The sequence below is a fragment of the Cygnus olor genome, chromosome Z (assembly GCF_009769625.2).
Source record: "Cygnus olor isolate bCygOlo1 chromosome Z, bCygOlo1.pri.v2, whole genome shotgun sequence".
NCBI classification, from domain to species: domain Eukaryota; kingdom Metazoa; phylum Chordata; class Aves; order Anseriformes; family Anatidae; genus Cygnus; species Cygnus olor.
The window spans coordinates 32,105,164-32,122,503 of NC_049198.1; positions in this window are offsets into that span (position 1 = coordinate 32,105,164).

Sequence of the window (17,340 nt, forward strand, 5' to 3'; positions counted from 1 at the left end):
GTCAAAAAAGCACTGCTAGCACTTTACCACCACAGTGTTCATGCAGTCACACGTCAGAGCAAGTGTCGGTTTTAATGAATTTACAATTAACATGCAATTTTACTATTCCAACTCATGCTGATATTAGCCACTTTAATTCTGTAAGTTTAAAATATAATACTAGGTTACTGCAAAGGAGATGAAGCCCAACCTCACCCAAATGTAGAAGGATTTATAATTCCAATTAACATTTGAAGTATATAGGGATAAACTTACAAAATGTTAAGTGTCAGTTACTAACATCTGGATCTGTTTCCCTAGATTTCCATAGCTTATCACCAGAGGCAATATGTCTATGAGTCAGTTATATATCAACATTTATTTTCCTGTGACTCCCTCAGAGGGCTAATGAATTATCCATCTAGATACATATACAGGCTTATCAATATAGAATAAAAGTGCCCCTGGAGTATTTTAAACTAGAAGAAACAGTAGACAGCCTTGTTCTTCTCTTCCATCCTTACGCTGTAACAGAGATAGCTTTTTTTGTTGTTTTGTTTTGTTTTTTAATTATTATTTATTTATTTACTTATGTTGGTGCAGAGAAGGAGAAGATGTTGGTATGCATCTATCACATTTTTATGGTAGAGAGAAAGGCTGTATGCATATCTTCTGAAAATACCTCCCAGTGAAAAGCTAAAATAAAGAAAAAAATACATAAAACATGTTTTATATTTAGTTCTGAAAAATGCCAAGCATGTGGGGATTTTCAGTATCTGTGGGAGTGAGTGCTACAGGCTAGGTCCTGATCCTGTGAAATTTCTGTCTTCTTCACTCACGAGTCTCCCCAAATTGATCAACGATGGCATGATTCTGCTGGAAGACACCTGCATCAAAGGCCAAAGTGGGAGTGAAATACATGATTATCCTGGGACGTAATAAACAATGTCATGATGTAGTCTGAATTTTAGGGTAAAAAGTTTCCGTACGGAAAAATACTGAGAATTAAGACTATGTAGTGGTAGTTATTATACTATTTACTGCTAAGAAGGTGTCTGTCTTTCTTGTTGTGAATCAGATGGAAATTTCAGAAGATATGTTATTTTATTTTATTTTTTTACTTGATTTTGAAATATTGGAAAACGAACACTGGGAGCTTAGAGCTTGGCGAATGTTATGAAAAATGCATTAATACACAGACTTGTCACTGGCCGTGGATAAATGACTAATTTTTGACTTTAAAACTATGCCAGTTTACAATACCACTGAGAAGTCTCCAACAGGTTAACTGAGACACACATTGTTAGAAGAGAAAATGAAGCAAGTTTTTCCAAGGAGGTCATTCTGTCTGGAATATTTATTTATTTATTTTTTCCTTATCTTCTCCTGTCAACTTTATTTAACAGTTTTCCTTTTTCCTTTGATGAACCAGTGTCAGATACACATTAAGAAAACAGGAGGTGGATACAAAGGAGATCCAAAGACAGGTGCTCAGTTGCTTGCTTCTGCCATTTTGCTGTTAGACAATAAACACCTGACCATCTCTTCCAAACTAATTCTTGTACAATAATCATTAATCACACTACTATTTGTTATGCTGTGCCAGAATTGCAGACAATACTTAACCATAAATTCATAATCATAATGTATTATAATCATGAGATATCGTAGTATTCTGAATGAGATAGTTTGATGTTTCAGCAATTCTATTGAAGAAAAATGCAACACCATTTTTTCTAAGTAACAAAAAACTAATATACGACATGCTCTTCTTTGGAAATGAATGTTTTTATTATCACAGAATCACAGAATGGACAAGGTAGGAAGGGACCTTTGAAGATCATCTAGTCCAAATCCCTGGCCGAGCAGGATCACCTAGAGCACATCGTGCAGGATAGCATACAGGCGGGTTTTGAATATCTCCACAGAAGACTCCACAACCTCTCTGGGTAACCTGTTCCAGTGCTCTGTCACCCTCACAGTAAAGAAGTGCCCCATCATATTGAGATGGAATCTCCTGTGCTTCAGTTTGTGCCCGTTGCCTCTTGTCCCATCACTAGGCACAACTGAAAAGAGACTGGCTCCATCCTCTCAACACCTTCCCCTCAGATATTTATATACATTAATGAGGTCTCCCCTCAGTCTTAGAATCATTCAAGTTAGAAAAGACCACCAAGATCATCTAGTCCAATCTTTAACCTAGTACTGACAAGTACACCACCAAATCATGCTACTAAGTTCTGCATCTACATGTTTCTTGAAGACCTCCAGGGATGGTGACTCAACCACTTCCCTAAGTAGCTTGTTCCAATGCTGCACAAACCCTTCAGTAAAGAAATTTCTCCTAATATCCACCCTAAACCTCCCCTGGTGCACCTTGAGGCCATTTCCTCTTGTCTTATCCTTGGTGCCTGGGAGAGAGCCAGATCTCCACCTTGCTACAACCTCCTTTAAGGTAATTGTAAAGTACAATAAGGTCTCCTCTGAGTCTTCTTTCCTCCAGGCTAAACAAACCCAGCTCCCTCAACTGTTCCTCATACTCATTACTCCAGGAGTTGGGTCTTGAAGAGATACTGCTAAATTCACAGACACAGCCCAAGTTTTGATGACAGCAAAATCACAGAATCATAGAATGGTTTCAGTTGAAAGGAACCAACCCCAAACTCTCTGCCATTGAACAGGTTGCTCTCTTTCCCAAGCTAAAAAGGCCCAGTTGTTTCAGCCTGTCCTCATACAACAGGTGCTCCAGTCCTCTAATCATCTCCATAGCCCTCCTTTGAACTTGCTCCTCTAGTTCTATGTCCTTCTTGTACCAAATTATCATATTACGTACTGAATTATCATATTACAAGGGACATATTGGTCACCTTACTGTAAATTATCGTCCTCCAAACCTTATTTGCTATTGAATCTCCACCTTCAGAATATGGTGTGATAATAGCAAACAATACGCATGGCTAGGGAGAAAAACTTGCTAAAAGTTGCAAATAATGCATTAGGGAATGCATTAGGGAATACACCAAAGTCTGTTTGTCATCATTGCCTTACATATTCAAGGTCTCCTCCTTGTTCCTCTAATAAATCAGCTTAAAGCTTGAAAACTGTCCCACAATTTCACAGAATCACAGAGTCACAGAATCGTCTAGGTTGGAAGAGACCTCCAAGATCATCTAGTCCAACCTCTGTCCTAACACTAACAAGACCTCCACTAAACCATATCACTAAGGACTACATCTAAACGTCTTTTAAAGACCTCCAGGGATGGTGACTCAACCACTTCCCTGGGCAGTCCATTCCAATGCCTAACAACCCTTTCAGTAAAGAAGTTCTTCCTAATATCCAACCTAAACCTCCCCTGGTGAAACTTTAGCCCATTCCCCCTTGTCCTGTCACCAGGCACGTGGGAGAATAGACCAACCCCCACCTCTCTACAGCCTCCTTTAAGGTACCTATAGAGAGCGATGAGGTCTCCCCTGAGCCTCCTCTTCTCCAGGCTAAACAACCCCAGCTCCCTCAGCCGCTCCTCGTAAGACTTGTTCTCCAGACCCCTCACCAGCTTTGTCGCCCTTCTTTGTACTCTCTCGAGCACCTCCATGTCCTTCTTGTAGCGAGGGTCCCAAAACTGAACACAGTACTTGAGGTGCGGCCTCACCAGAGCCGAGTACAGGGGGACAATCACTTCCCTAGACCTGTTGGCCACACTGCTTCTTATACAAGCCAGGATGCCGTTGGCCTTCTTGGCCACCTGAGCACACTGCTGCCTCATATTCAGCTGCCTATCAACCAGTACTTCCAGGTCCTTCTCGGCCAGGCAGCTTTCCAACCACTCATCTCCCAGCCTGTAGCGCTGCTCGGGGTTGTTGCGCCCCAGGTGCAGGACCCGGCACTTGGCCTTGTTGAACTTCATACAGTTGACCTCAGCCCATCGGTCCAGCCTATCCAGATCCTCCTGCAGAGCCTTCCTGCCCTCGAGCAGATCGACACACTCACCTAACTTGGTGTCATCTGCAAACTTACTGAGGGTGCACTCGATCCCCTCATCCAGGTCATCGATAAAGATATTAAAGAGAACTGGCCCTAATACTTAGACCTGGGGCACACCACTAGTAACCGGCCTCCAACTGGATTTGACTCCATTCACCACAACTCTTTGGGCCCGGCTATCCAGCCAGTTTTTAACCCAACGAAGCGTATGCCAGTCCAAGCCACACGCAGCCAGTTTTTTGAGGAGAATGTTGTGGGAAACGGTGTCAAAAGCCTTACTGAAGTCAAGGTAGACCACATCCACAGCCTTTCCCTCATCCACTAAGCGTGTCACTTTGTCATAGAAGGAGATCAGGTTCGTCAAGCAGGACCTGCCCTTCATAAACCCATGCTGACTGGGCCTGATTGCCTGGTTGCCCTGTAAATGCCGCGTGATGACACTCAAGATAATCTGCTCCATGAGCTTCCCTGGCACTGAGGTCAAACTGACAGGCCTATAGTTCCCCGGGTCTACCCTCCGGCCCTTCTTGTAGATGGGTGTCATGTTTGCTAGCCGCCAGTCGACTGGGACCTCCCTTGATAGCCAGGACTGCCAATAAATGATGGAAAGCGGCTTGGCCAGCTCCTCCGCCAGTTCTCTCAGTACCCTCGGGTGGATCCCATCCGGCCCCATCGACTTGCGTACATCCAAGTGCTGTAGCAGGTCGCCAACCATTTCCTCGTGGATAGTGAGGGCCACATCCTGCTCCCCATCCCCTTCCACCAGCTCAGGGTACCGGGTATCCAGAGAACGACTGGTCTTGCCTCTAAAGACTGAGGCAAAGAGTGCATTGAGTACCTCAGCCTTTTCCTCATCTTTTGTAACTAAGTTTCCCCCCGCATCCAGTAAAGGATGGAGATTCTCCTTAGTCCTCCTTTTTGTGTTAGTGTATTTGTAAAAACTTTTTTTATCTTTAACGGCAGTTGCCAGATTTATTACTAAATATCTGCAAGCTTCCTAAAAACAAAACAAAACAAAACAAAACAAATTAAAACAACAACAACAACAAAACACAACCCTGTTTGTCCTAGAGTTTAATGGAAAGGCAGGGTCAAAACCAAAGCATTATATATCAGCTTTATGTTTCCAAAGATGTTTCTGGTGATGAGTGGTGTACCTGAGGGGTCTGTCCTGGGACCAGTACTGTTTAATGTCTTTATCAATAACATAGACAGTGGGATTGAGTGCACCCTCAGCCAGTTTGCAGATGACACCAAGCTGAGTGGTGCAGTTGATACAATGGAAGAAAGGGATGTTACCTAAAAGGACCCATCCCTGGAGCTGTTCAAGACCACGTTGTATGAGGCCCTAAACAGCCTGTTCTAGTGGGTGTTATTCCTGCCTATAGCAGAGGGGTTGGAACTAGATGCTCTATGAAGTCGCTTCCAACCCAAACTATTTAATGATCCTATGATTCTATGCAGGAAAAGTACAGCAGATGCTGTTGAAAACTACTGTATATAATAGTACTACTGTTTGATATGAAAATCTGTTTGTTGCCAAAAATGCTTTGTGGATATCACTTCCCATTCATGAATGGGACAATTAGGATAAAGTAAAATCAGGTCATGAGGGCCTTAGTTATTTCAACCGACCTTTCTTTTCATTGTAGATAACATAATATGTAAGTGACTGTGAAATGTGAGTAGAAACAGCGTATGAATGAAAGGAGCTGGTAGCAGCTGATGTGCACATATTGAAAATGACCAGCTCACAGGTTAGTTTGTGATAATAGTAACAATCCTTGATAATAATACTAACAGTATTGCATAAGTACCAAACATATTCTGCAAAAAATAAAGGAGATATGGTATAGTAATTTTCTATTATTTGAGAGACTGTTCTAAATGTTTACACCAGGCAGAGTTGTTTTAGGATGCACAGTGGTGTAAAACCTTAAATCTGCTCCATGTGTCCTCAGTGCATTCTGGCAGTACAGCTTGTACCACTGCAGTATAATATATCATGTTTCAATAACTGGTTATATATTTGTATGGATTTAATGCATAAGGAAAAGACTGATTCATCCATAAAACGAATCCCTGCAAATTCTTTTTGGTAAATTTTATTCCCCACAGTTTTATTTGTCCCATAATATTAAATGGCAACTGATATTTTCCACATAAAATTGTATAAAATGCACTCTTTGATTCTATTAGATTTGATAAAATAATGTTTTTTTAGTTATTAAAATTTCAAGGACAAGTATCAATAATGGCAATTTCAGAATTTATTTATTTATTTATTTATTCTGTGGCCTAGGTATTCCATTCTGACTCTTTTCCGTATATGGTGTGGGCACAGATAATAAAGCATCCTGAAGGAAAACTGCATAACTTCTACCTTACAATAAAAGCCAAGAAAGTAATCTAAAAATCAAACATTTACCATTAAAAGCTATATTTAAATTTTGGCTGAAATCCAGAAAAAATAGGTAGTGTATAAAGTTGCATTGCTGTTTCTGAGGCAGTTGAAAAATCAAAGAGTTGAATTTGAGAGTGTTTTAAGTTTTGTAACTAATACTTCACACAGGTCTAATGTAAATCTAGGCCATTCAACTAGAGATGTGTGCATTCATGTATAACTTCAGACCACTTGTCTCACACGGTTTCCAGTACAATCAGCATCCATCTTACTTTGTCTATTCCGTAGACTTCCAGTGGATGTTGTTTAACACAAACCATGTTTTTGTGAAGATCTTGATAAATCTTATTTATTGTGAAAAGGACTCAATTCTTTCCTGAGTCTACAACATCCTTTCCCTTGTATACTGAAGGCTATATATTGTTGCTAGAGGGTACGGTCATTTATTAAGGAGCATTAATGATAGCTGATTTCACTCTCTGTGTCTATCACCTACTCAATACAATATAGCATTCACAGTACACTTGTGAACCAAACTGCCAACTATTGTTCATGGAGAATATCTTTTTGGGCATATCAAAGATGAATTTCCTAATCAAAGCACAGCCTGCCAAAGAGACACCCTAAATAACCAGATTTATCATTGTAACCTGATTTAGAGAGAATATAACAAATGAGAGATACAATATCTGGTAAATTTTGCATTCAAAATGGGCATCTTTACATCTTTCCCTAGTGAGCTTGAGCCTGACTGGGTTACAACACAGGAAAGAATAAAATCATACTTTTTGTACACATTTCTACTAGCTTTGTCTTTTGCTAGTGATAGGATACAGATTATCTTGATGACATCATAGTTTTAGTTGTAACAAAGGTGACCTCATGGTCCCATAGTAAAGGATGTCCTCAATCATCAGGGCTTCTTTTAATGCCCTTGTCATCTTTGTGGAACAGATAGGTGTATTTTGTTTTGTGCTTTGTTCCACTGAAGTAAATCTCTGATGATTGATTGGTGGAAACAGCCATGGAAAAACTGAACCAATAAAGGTACTGACTGACAAAGAATGGATCCTCCTAGACCATCATTTTCACATGCCATCACCTCACCTTCTCAATAGCTGTATACTTGAATGTTAACTTCATCAATCAAATAAAAATAAAAATAAAAATAAATAAAAATAAAAATAATAAAAATAAAAATACTAGGTACTCTGATCATGATATCATGATATGATTTTGGAAATTCTTAAATAATATTGTAATAATTAATGTCATTACATTTTCTGATTGCAGTCTGTAAGATGAGTTCTTAATTCCTCTCTACACATTGTTGACAAACAATAAGAAATAATAGCCTTAGTACTCAAATTTTAAAAACATATATATACAGATACTGTTTTTCATTTAGTTTTGGTCAAGTATATGCTAGATGAAAGAACATTATAAATGTTTTAAGGCTATTGCCTTAAAACACAGCTAACTGCATAAAACTTTCATATGAACCTGGGCCTATTATTAACAATATGAAATTGCAATATGTATGAACTACTTTTCCTGGAACTGACCCAAGTTCTCTTTAGTTTAGCATCTTGTTTCCAAGAATAGTTAGTGCCATCTGGCACAGAAGATATAAGATATCTAACTACAGAACAGCTTGGTCATCTTCTTGCCCCAATAGAAATCACCTGATGACCAGCAGTATTAAGGATGGAACCATTATGTTAACACACCTCTATTTTTGTGTCTTAAATGCTAAGAGAGTGAACAAATTTTTATATAAAACATACAACCTACTTAGATTATTGTCCTCTTTTTTTCTAAAGATAAAAAGGAAATTACTGTTTCAGGGTAAAAAATATTGCTATGGATGAGCCATTAAAATTTAGGTAACTGTGTGTAGATTTCCCCTGAGTATTCCTTTCTTAGCCCTTTCCAAAACCTCTTTCAGATGTTTTTGCAGTTAACTATGCCAATCTTCTATTCTATCTATCTATCTATCTAAATAAATAAACAAAAGACTTTTTTTTTTTTTAAATAAAAAAAAAGAAAATCAATAAACAACTACAAAAAATACTGAATACAACTAACATAGCAACTAACATGTAGTTGCTTTGCTAGCCATACTTTAGTTAAAGCATTATTATTCTAAAAGTATTAAAGTTGTGGAAGCCATCTTAAATAATGTTGACATTGCACTGAAATCCATCAATGTCTTGCAGACAGTTTGCAGAGTTTTTCTAAATTAGACAGTTTGCCTCATCTATCTATCTATCTATCTATCTATCTTTTTTTTTTTTTTTTTTTTTTTTTTTTTTTTGTATTATACAGTATAATATTACAGCCTTTTCAGTCCAGATACTATCTTCTTTCAGTTGCTCCTGGGTATTGTCTTTTTGCTTGTTTACTTTGCTATTTTAAGACTGAAACTTTCATAGTTCATTTGTTTCCTTGGGAATATTAAGAAACATATTTTGTGCACAGCACTCGTGTTGATCCCTGAGACACTGCAGGCCCAACCAAATAATAAACAAAGGTAATGCCACTGTGAACCAAGTAAGAAGTACTTTTGCCTACCTTCAACTGCACCCCAAGGTGCAACATAGCCTTTTTCAATATCCACAAATAATGAATACAGAGGAAATATTTTACCTTTGTTAGAGGACCACAGGCATAAATGCCAGACCATCATGTGACAAGAAATGGGCAAATTAGAAAATGTCATTCCTTCAGTTTACATAAGTGACACTAGCCATAAGGGTTCCCCAAAAGAGTTCCAAAACTTCAAAGGAGCTGTAGTCTTCCTTAATAGTAAAAGTAGATAAAGCTCAGTAAATGCAAAAGATACTTTAGATTTCCAAGTTCTCTTTGTCCTCTGATCCAGATATGTCCAAACTGATGTGACAGAAGATGCCAAAACCAGTAACAACCATCTGTGCTGTCTCTTCAGGAGCAAAATTTTGAGTTTAAATAAAGTAATCATATAGTTACTTTGCTGGAAGCCGTGATGGTAAAAGAAGCTGCATAAAGCCATAAAAAAATTGTTATTAGTGACCAATACAATTACATTCTTCTATAATTACCAAAATATTTCATACAGTATGTCATTCAGAACAATTTCTGTTGGGGAAAAATAAAAGACATTATAAATTCTAGTATTCTTGTAAAACAACCCCTTTACTATGTTAGTTTTTGCAGTATACACGGGTGCTTATGTTTAACAGACTTTAAGACATTATGAACAGCTCTCATAGTGTCAGGGAAATGTAAAGAAACACAGCACAGCGTCATTTATTCAAAGATAATAGCTAATGAAACACTTCAGTAATAACAATGGACTTCAATATTAGGAAAATATCTGTTCAAGAAAGGTTCAAGTGTAACAGCTGGGAAAATGGAACAACAACAACAAAAAAAAGAGATGGTGTTCATTAGGAGTTTTGACACAGGAAGACCTTCATTAAACTAAAAAACTCATGTTCTTCATTTGAAAATTGAGAGATTCAACACTATAATGCAAGACAGCTAAACATCTTTTTTTGATCGTAATGATTTTACATTTAGCTATTCCAATGTGAGATTATCTTTTATCAGTACAACCACATTAGGGGTTACATGGATAAGAAGATGTAATTGCTGAATTTTCTACATGTGGTATATTTACAGGACATTTTTGCAAAGTGCTGACAGGGATTACCATACTGCATCTAGAAGCTTTAGATGGTATATAAATTGTGATGCTTTGGCTCATGAAATTATATACAAACTAACAACAGCAACAACAACAACAACAAAAAAAGCAAATCCCAACACCAGATCACCAGATCCACAATTCTTAACCAAGAACTACTACAATTAACAATTTATTTTAATAAAACACAATAAAGAAATAGAAACTAGCAAAATATTTTTATGATAACTGCTTATCCAACTTAAAAAAAAAAAAAAAGTGTCTTGATTTCTGAAAAGGCTGATGGGCTGATTAGGAAAATTGAAGTGTTTTTTTTTTTTTTTTTTTTTTTTTTTTTTTTAATTAGGGCACAGGCTTTCAGCTTTATGTGTGTATATATGTATATATATATTTCTGTACCTGTACACTCTTAACAAAATGGGGAATATTAGCCCAGCAGAATACACTTAAACATCTGTAACCTGATAAGCATTAAAGATGCTCATTGATAAAGATTGCTATCAGCCATCTCATGTTGCCATTTATTTCTCATTTGTTTGAAATGGACTTCTGCAGGATTGTCTCTCTCAGTAGAGAGAGTATTCACTTTGCATTCTTTAGTAATGTTTATGATATACACACAAAATAATAAAACAAATAAAGATAACTAAGTGAATTGTTCAATGATTTTAGTTTGGCCAATGCTAACACATTTCTTTGTAGATCCTCATTTTCTTCTAGTTCAGAGTAATTGAATTTTCTGGAGATATTTTCCAGTTTTAATTTTGGAAGTGTCCTGAAGTTCTCAGGTACAATTTGTCCTGATCAACATTTCCCAGAAACTAGGGAAATCAGTGTTTCCAGAAATAGTTGAGAAGGTCTGCTTCGCATTTTGCAGCAATTCATGTGTATCTTTACTGCACACTTAAATACTTTAGCCAGACCACAGCCGTTCTTCCTTTACCTTCTTTCTTTTTTATGCTTCCATATGTGAAGATAAATTAATATAGAAGCACAAAGGCATTATTATTATTATTATTATTATTATTATTATTATTATTATTATTATTATTATTATTTATTGTTGTTGTTATTGTTGTTGTTATTCCCCCTCCCCTCCATAGAAAGGTTTCATTAAATGCAGCATTAACAGGTTAAATGATGTATTATAACATTCTATATGTCAGGAGGAGATGAATGAAGCCACTTGTGTGTGCTTTGATCATCTTTGTGTCCTCTTCCATTAAAACAAAAGACTATGTAAAATGTCATTTCAGCTATGATTCTGAGTGTAGACAAAGTATCGTATAACATTCCTGCTAAGATTGAAAAAAACAAACAAAAAAACAGAAAACACAACCAGACAGATAATTCAATTTTCAGTTAAAAAGGACTAAGTGCCTAGAAGTTTCACCACAATTATAAAATAAAATAAAATAAAATAAAATAAAATAAAATAAAATAAAATAAAATAAATAATAAAAAATAAAAAATAAAAACAAAAACAAGGAGAAAAGAATATAGAAAAAATAAAATCCATCATTCTATGGTCTTCTCCTTTGGGAGAGCTTAACAATATCAGAACTTATGTTTATTTTCAGGTAAGAAAAATAAGAATCTTTCAATAATATTATGGGTGGAAAAATGAACTGGAAGTATGATACTGTCATTATACCAAATTACAAATATAAAAATGGAATGTGGTAACATATTTTTGAAGAATTTATAGTTTTGTTAAAAATCTTCTAAACTTTTTTTCTCTATTTTCTATTAAAATAACGAAACCTAAAAAATCCATTCTGATTTTAAAAAAATCTTTCATTTTTCATCACTGAATAAAATAAATATATCAGAAGTTTAAATAGTTTTCTTCCATTTTTAATTGCTTTTTGCAACTTTACAGCTCCTAATTTACAGCTTTTAAGCTTCAAATCCATCAGAAATATTGAAAGTGATTAAAAGTTTTAACATAAACCAGTATGCCATAATATAATAATAATAATAATAATAATAATAATAATAATAATAATAATAATAATAATAAATTATTAACAATAATCTTAATAATAATCTTAACAATAATAATAATAGGAAAAATAGGATAGTAGATAGAAATGAAGAGCAAATTTAAAAAAAAAAAAAAAAAGACAACAAAACAACGAAATCCCATGCCTTGTAATAATGAAATAAAAAGAAAGAAATTCTTATGTAACACTTCAGAGAAAAAGGTTTTATTTTCTATAAGTAGAAAATTATTCACAGTCCCCTATGTTGCTTCCTCTGGTTAAAAAACTCCTGGTGGCAGGTTTTTGAAAGACACCAGATCAGAACACTACCATAGAACCAAGGCCAAGCTCATTTTCAGACAGCTGCCTACAGCTAAACCACCTCCTTTGCAATAGCCTTTCTTTTTTTTTTTTTTTTTTTAAATTATTTTTTTCCTATTTCTTATTTTCTATACCTTAAAATGCATTTGATAGCATAGATCTTCCTCTGAAGCTTTTTGGTTTGCTGTTCTCTCATAAAGAGGTATGATAATCAACTACCCACCTCAAAGAATATTTTATTCCAGAAGACAGGTGTGTCTTAGTGACTACATCAGTTGACAAGGGATGACTGCACAATGCCATATACTTGGGTTTCTGTAAGGCCTTTGACACAGTCACACATGACATCCTGGTCTCCAGCTTGGACAGATAAGGATTTGAAGGGTGGATCATTCAGTGGATAAGGAAATGCCTTGAAGGTCACACCGACAGAGTGGTGGTCAATGACTCCATGTCCAGGTGCAGGCCGGTGACAAGTGGTGTACTTTAGGGGTCTGTCCTGGGACTGGTACTGTTTAATATCTTTATCAATAACATAGACAGTGGGATCGAGTGCACCCTCAGCCAATTTGCAGATGAAACCAAGCTGAGTGGTGCAGTTGATACAATGGAAGGAAGGGAAGTTTCCCAAAAGGACCTGGACAAGCTTGAGAACTGAGCCCATGTGAGCCTCATGAGGTTTGACAAGCCTAAGTGCAAGGTGTTGCAACTGTGACAGAGCAATCCTGGACATGAGTCCAGACTGGGAGAACTCATTGAGAGCAGCCTGGCAGTGAAGGACTTGGGGGTTCTGGTAGATGAAAGTCTTGACATTAGCCAGAAGTGCATGCTTGCAGCCCAGATGGCCAACTGCATCCTGGGCTGCATCAAAAGAGGAGCAGTCAGCAGGTCAAGGGAGGTGATTGTCCCCCTCTGCTCTGCCTTTATGAGGCCCATTTGGAGTACTGCATCCAGTCCCCAGAAAAAGAAAGATGTGGACATGTTAGACAGGGTCCAGAGGAGGGACACAAAGTTGATCAGAGCCCCTCTCCTGTGAAGAAAGGCTGAGAGAGCTGGGGGTTTTCAGCATGAAGAAGACAAGGCTCCAGGGTGATCTCATTGCAGCTTTTTAATACTTAAAAGAGGCTTATAAAAACGATGGAGAGCAACTCTTTACACAGGCAGATAATGATGGGACAAGATGAGATTGTTTTAAACTAAAAGGAGGGGGGTTGGTAGTTAGATTAGGGATAAGGAGGAATTTCTTCACTCAGAGGGCGATGAGGCACTGGAAAAGCCTGTCCAGAGAGTTTGTGGATGCCCCATCCCTGGAGGTATTCAAGACCACGTTAGAGGAAGCCCTAAGCAGGCTGTTCTAGTGGGTGTTATCCCTGCCTATAGCAGAGGCACTGGAACTAGATGATCTATGAGGTCACTTCCAACCTGGGCTGTTCTCTGATTCTATGTCATTCTAGAGAGCAGCTAGTTGAGGTTGAAATTCCTTCAATGGTTTTGTTTGTTTGTTTGTTTGTTTGTTTTGGTTATATATATATATATATATATATATATATATATATATATATATGCATTATATATATATATCATATATGTATAATATATATATAACATATATATATAATATATATATTTTATACACACACACACATATATATATATATATATATATATATAAGCATTCAAAAAATAACCTTGGCAAGTAATAAATGTGGCTATTATTCTGGTCAGATGGGTACAGCATTTCTGTGCCCTGGCTGGACCATTAACAAGGAGTCCTTTGAAACGTGTTCTTCAGTTTGACTTTCAACATTTAGTCCTTAAACAGAGCACCATACAGTGTTTTAATTGTACTTATTAATTAAAGTTAATACACACCAGATTTACCAGAGAAATACTGCTGTCATGAGGTTATATCTAATTTTAGTAAAATAAGGCATTTGAACCGATAAACTTACGCTGTGTTGCTTCTTGTGATCACAACTACAAGACAATCAAATTCATTATTTGTTAGTGAATTGTGCCTGCTTCCAACACCTTGAATAAATTTAATGGAGGTCAGAGGCTTATTGTGTTTACTAGTTCATGCTTCTCTTTCTCTTCTGCTTTTGTGTTACTGTTGGTACCAGAGGTGTAATATCTTTTTCTGGCAGGCTGTTTATAGGACAAGTCCAAGTGGTGCATTAAAAGGAGTTAACAAACTCATTTTCAGGAAAGTGAAGCATGATTGTACGCTTGACTTATTTACTCAGGAAGCTAGACTTCTTGTGGTATTCATGAGGGCTTCTGTTTGCCGTTTTTGTTTGTTTGTTTGTTATCAATTTCTTTATAGGAATATGTTTAAATAAATCTATCTAATGCCATCCACTTCAATAAACTTAATAATGTTTCTGCTATCCATTTTGAGGATATTGTTCCATACTTTTGTTTTCTTCTGCCTTCTATTTAATTTATAGCCCCTTTTTTGTTATCCACCATTCCAGGTGAGTCATAGAATCATAGAATATCCCTAGTTGGAAGGGACCCATAAGGATCATCAAGTCCAACTCCTGGCACCACACAGGTCTGCCCAAAAGTTTAGACCATGTGACTAAGTGCACAGTCCAATCTCTTCTTAAATTCAGACAGGCTTGGTGCAGTGACTACTTCACTGGGGAGCCTGTTCCAGTGTGCAACCACCCTTTCGGTGAAGAACCTCTTCCTGATGTCTAGCCTAAATTTCCCCTGCCTCAGCTTAACACCGTTCCCGCGGGTCCTGTCACTGGTGATAACGGAGAATAGGTCACCTGCCTCTCCACTCCCCCCTCGTGAGGAAGTCGTAGACTGCAATGAGGTCCCCCCTCAGCCTCCTCTTCTCCAGGCTGAACAGGCCAAGTGACCTCAGCCGCTCCTCATATGTCTTCCCCTCTAGGCCCTTCACCATCTTCGTTGCCCTCCTCTGGACACTCTCCAACAGTTTAATGTCCTTTTTGTACCGTGGCATCCAGAACTGCACACAGTACTCGAGGTGAGGCCGCACCAGCGCAGAGTAGAGTGGAACAATCACTTCCCTCGACCAACTCACGATGCTGTGCTTGACGCATCCCAGGATACGGTTGGCCCTCCTGGATGCCAGGGCACACTGCTGGCTCATATTCAACTTGCTGTCAACTGCAACCCCCAGATCCTCTATGCGGGGCTGCTCTCCAGCATCTCGTCGCCCAGTCTGGACGTATAGCCAGGGTTGCCCCGTCCCAGGTGCAGGACCCGGCACTTGCTTTTGTTAAACTCCATGTGGTTGGTGACCAGCCAGCTCTCCAATCTGTCCAGATCTCTCTGCAAGGCCTTTCCACCCTCACCCGAGTCCACAACTCCTCCAAGTTTGGTGTCGCTGACAAATTTGCTCAAAACACCTTATCGTCCTACATCCAAATCATTTATAAAAACATTGAAGAGGACTGGCCCTAAAATGGAGCCTTGAGGGACCCCACTAGTGACCATCCGCCAGCCAGATGTGGCCCCATTTACCACTACCCTTTGCGCCCTGCCCATCAGCCAATTGCTCACCCATCGTATGCTGTTTTTGTTTAGTTGTATGCTGGACATTTTGTCCAATAGGATCCTATGGGAAACTGTGTCAAAAGCTTTTCTGAAGTCCAAAAAGATCACATCAGCTGGTTTCCCTTGATCGACTAGATGGGTGATCTTATCATAAGAAGAAATCAAATTTGTTAGGCAGGACCTACCCCCCATGAACCCATGTTGGCTGGGACCAATGACTGCATTGTCCCCTAGGTGCGCTTCAATAACTTCATGGATCATCCTCTCCATAATTTTACCAGGCACTGACGTGAGACTGACAGGCCTGTAATTGCTAGGGTCTTCTTTCTTACCCTTCTTGAAAATTGGCACAACACTTGCCAGCTTCTGGTCCAATGGGACCTCTCCAGATTCCCAAGATCGTTGAAAAATAATTGAGAGAGGTCCCACGATGACATCAGCCAGCTCTTCAAGCACCCTGGGATGAATTCCATCTGGACCCATGGACTTGTATGGATCCAGGTGGAGCAGCAAATCCCGCACACATTCAGGGTCAGTTGGGAGTTTGTCATTCCCACCGTCATGGTCCTCCAGCTCAGGGTACCCTGGGTCCCAAAGCCCATCGTCAGTGTTGAAGACAGAGGCGAAGAAAGCGTTGAACGTCTCTGCTTTGCCTATGTCATTGTCTGTGAGGAGACCTTCCCCATCTAGTAGCGGACCTATGTTTTCTTTGGTTCTCCTTTTTCTGTTCACATATCTAAAAAAAACTTTTTTATTGTCTCCCACAGACATGGCCAGCTTCAACTCTAGTTGGACTTTGGCCACATGAATTTTCTCCCTACAAACACGAACAGCATCCCTGTATTCCTTCCTCATCACCTCTCCCTCCTTCCAGCAGCCATACACTTTCTTTTTTTCGCCTAAGCTCCAGTAGAAGATCCCTGGTCAGCCAGGCCGGCCTTCTGCCCCGCTTGCCTGAATTCCGATATTTTGGAATCGCCTGATCTTGTGCTTTCAGGAGGCAGTGCTTAAAGATGGACCAGCACTGATGGATGCCAATGCCTTCAAAAGCAGTTTCCCAGGGGACCTTACTAACTAGTTCCCTGAGCAGCCTGAAGTCTGCTCTCCCCATATCCAGGGCTGAAGTTTTGGTGACAGTTTTCCTTCTGTCACCATAAATTCTAAACTCAACCACTTCATGGTCACTGTGACCGAGACGGCCGCCAGTTGCCACGTCTCCCACAAGACCCTCTCTGTTCTCCAGCAACAGATCTAGGAGGGCACCTTTCCTAGTTGGCTCTCTTAGCACCTGCACCAAGAAGTTATCATCTAGGTGCTTTATGAACCTCCTGGACTTGCTCGTATCAGCCGTGTGGTGATCCCAGTTGATGTCTGGCAAGTTGAAATCCCCCATTAGGACGAGGGGAGTCGATCTTGAGGCATCTCTTAGTTCTGCAAAGAATAAT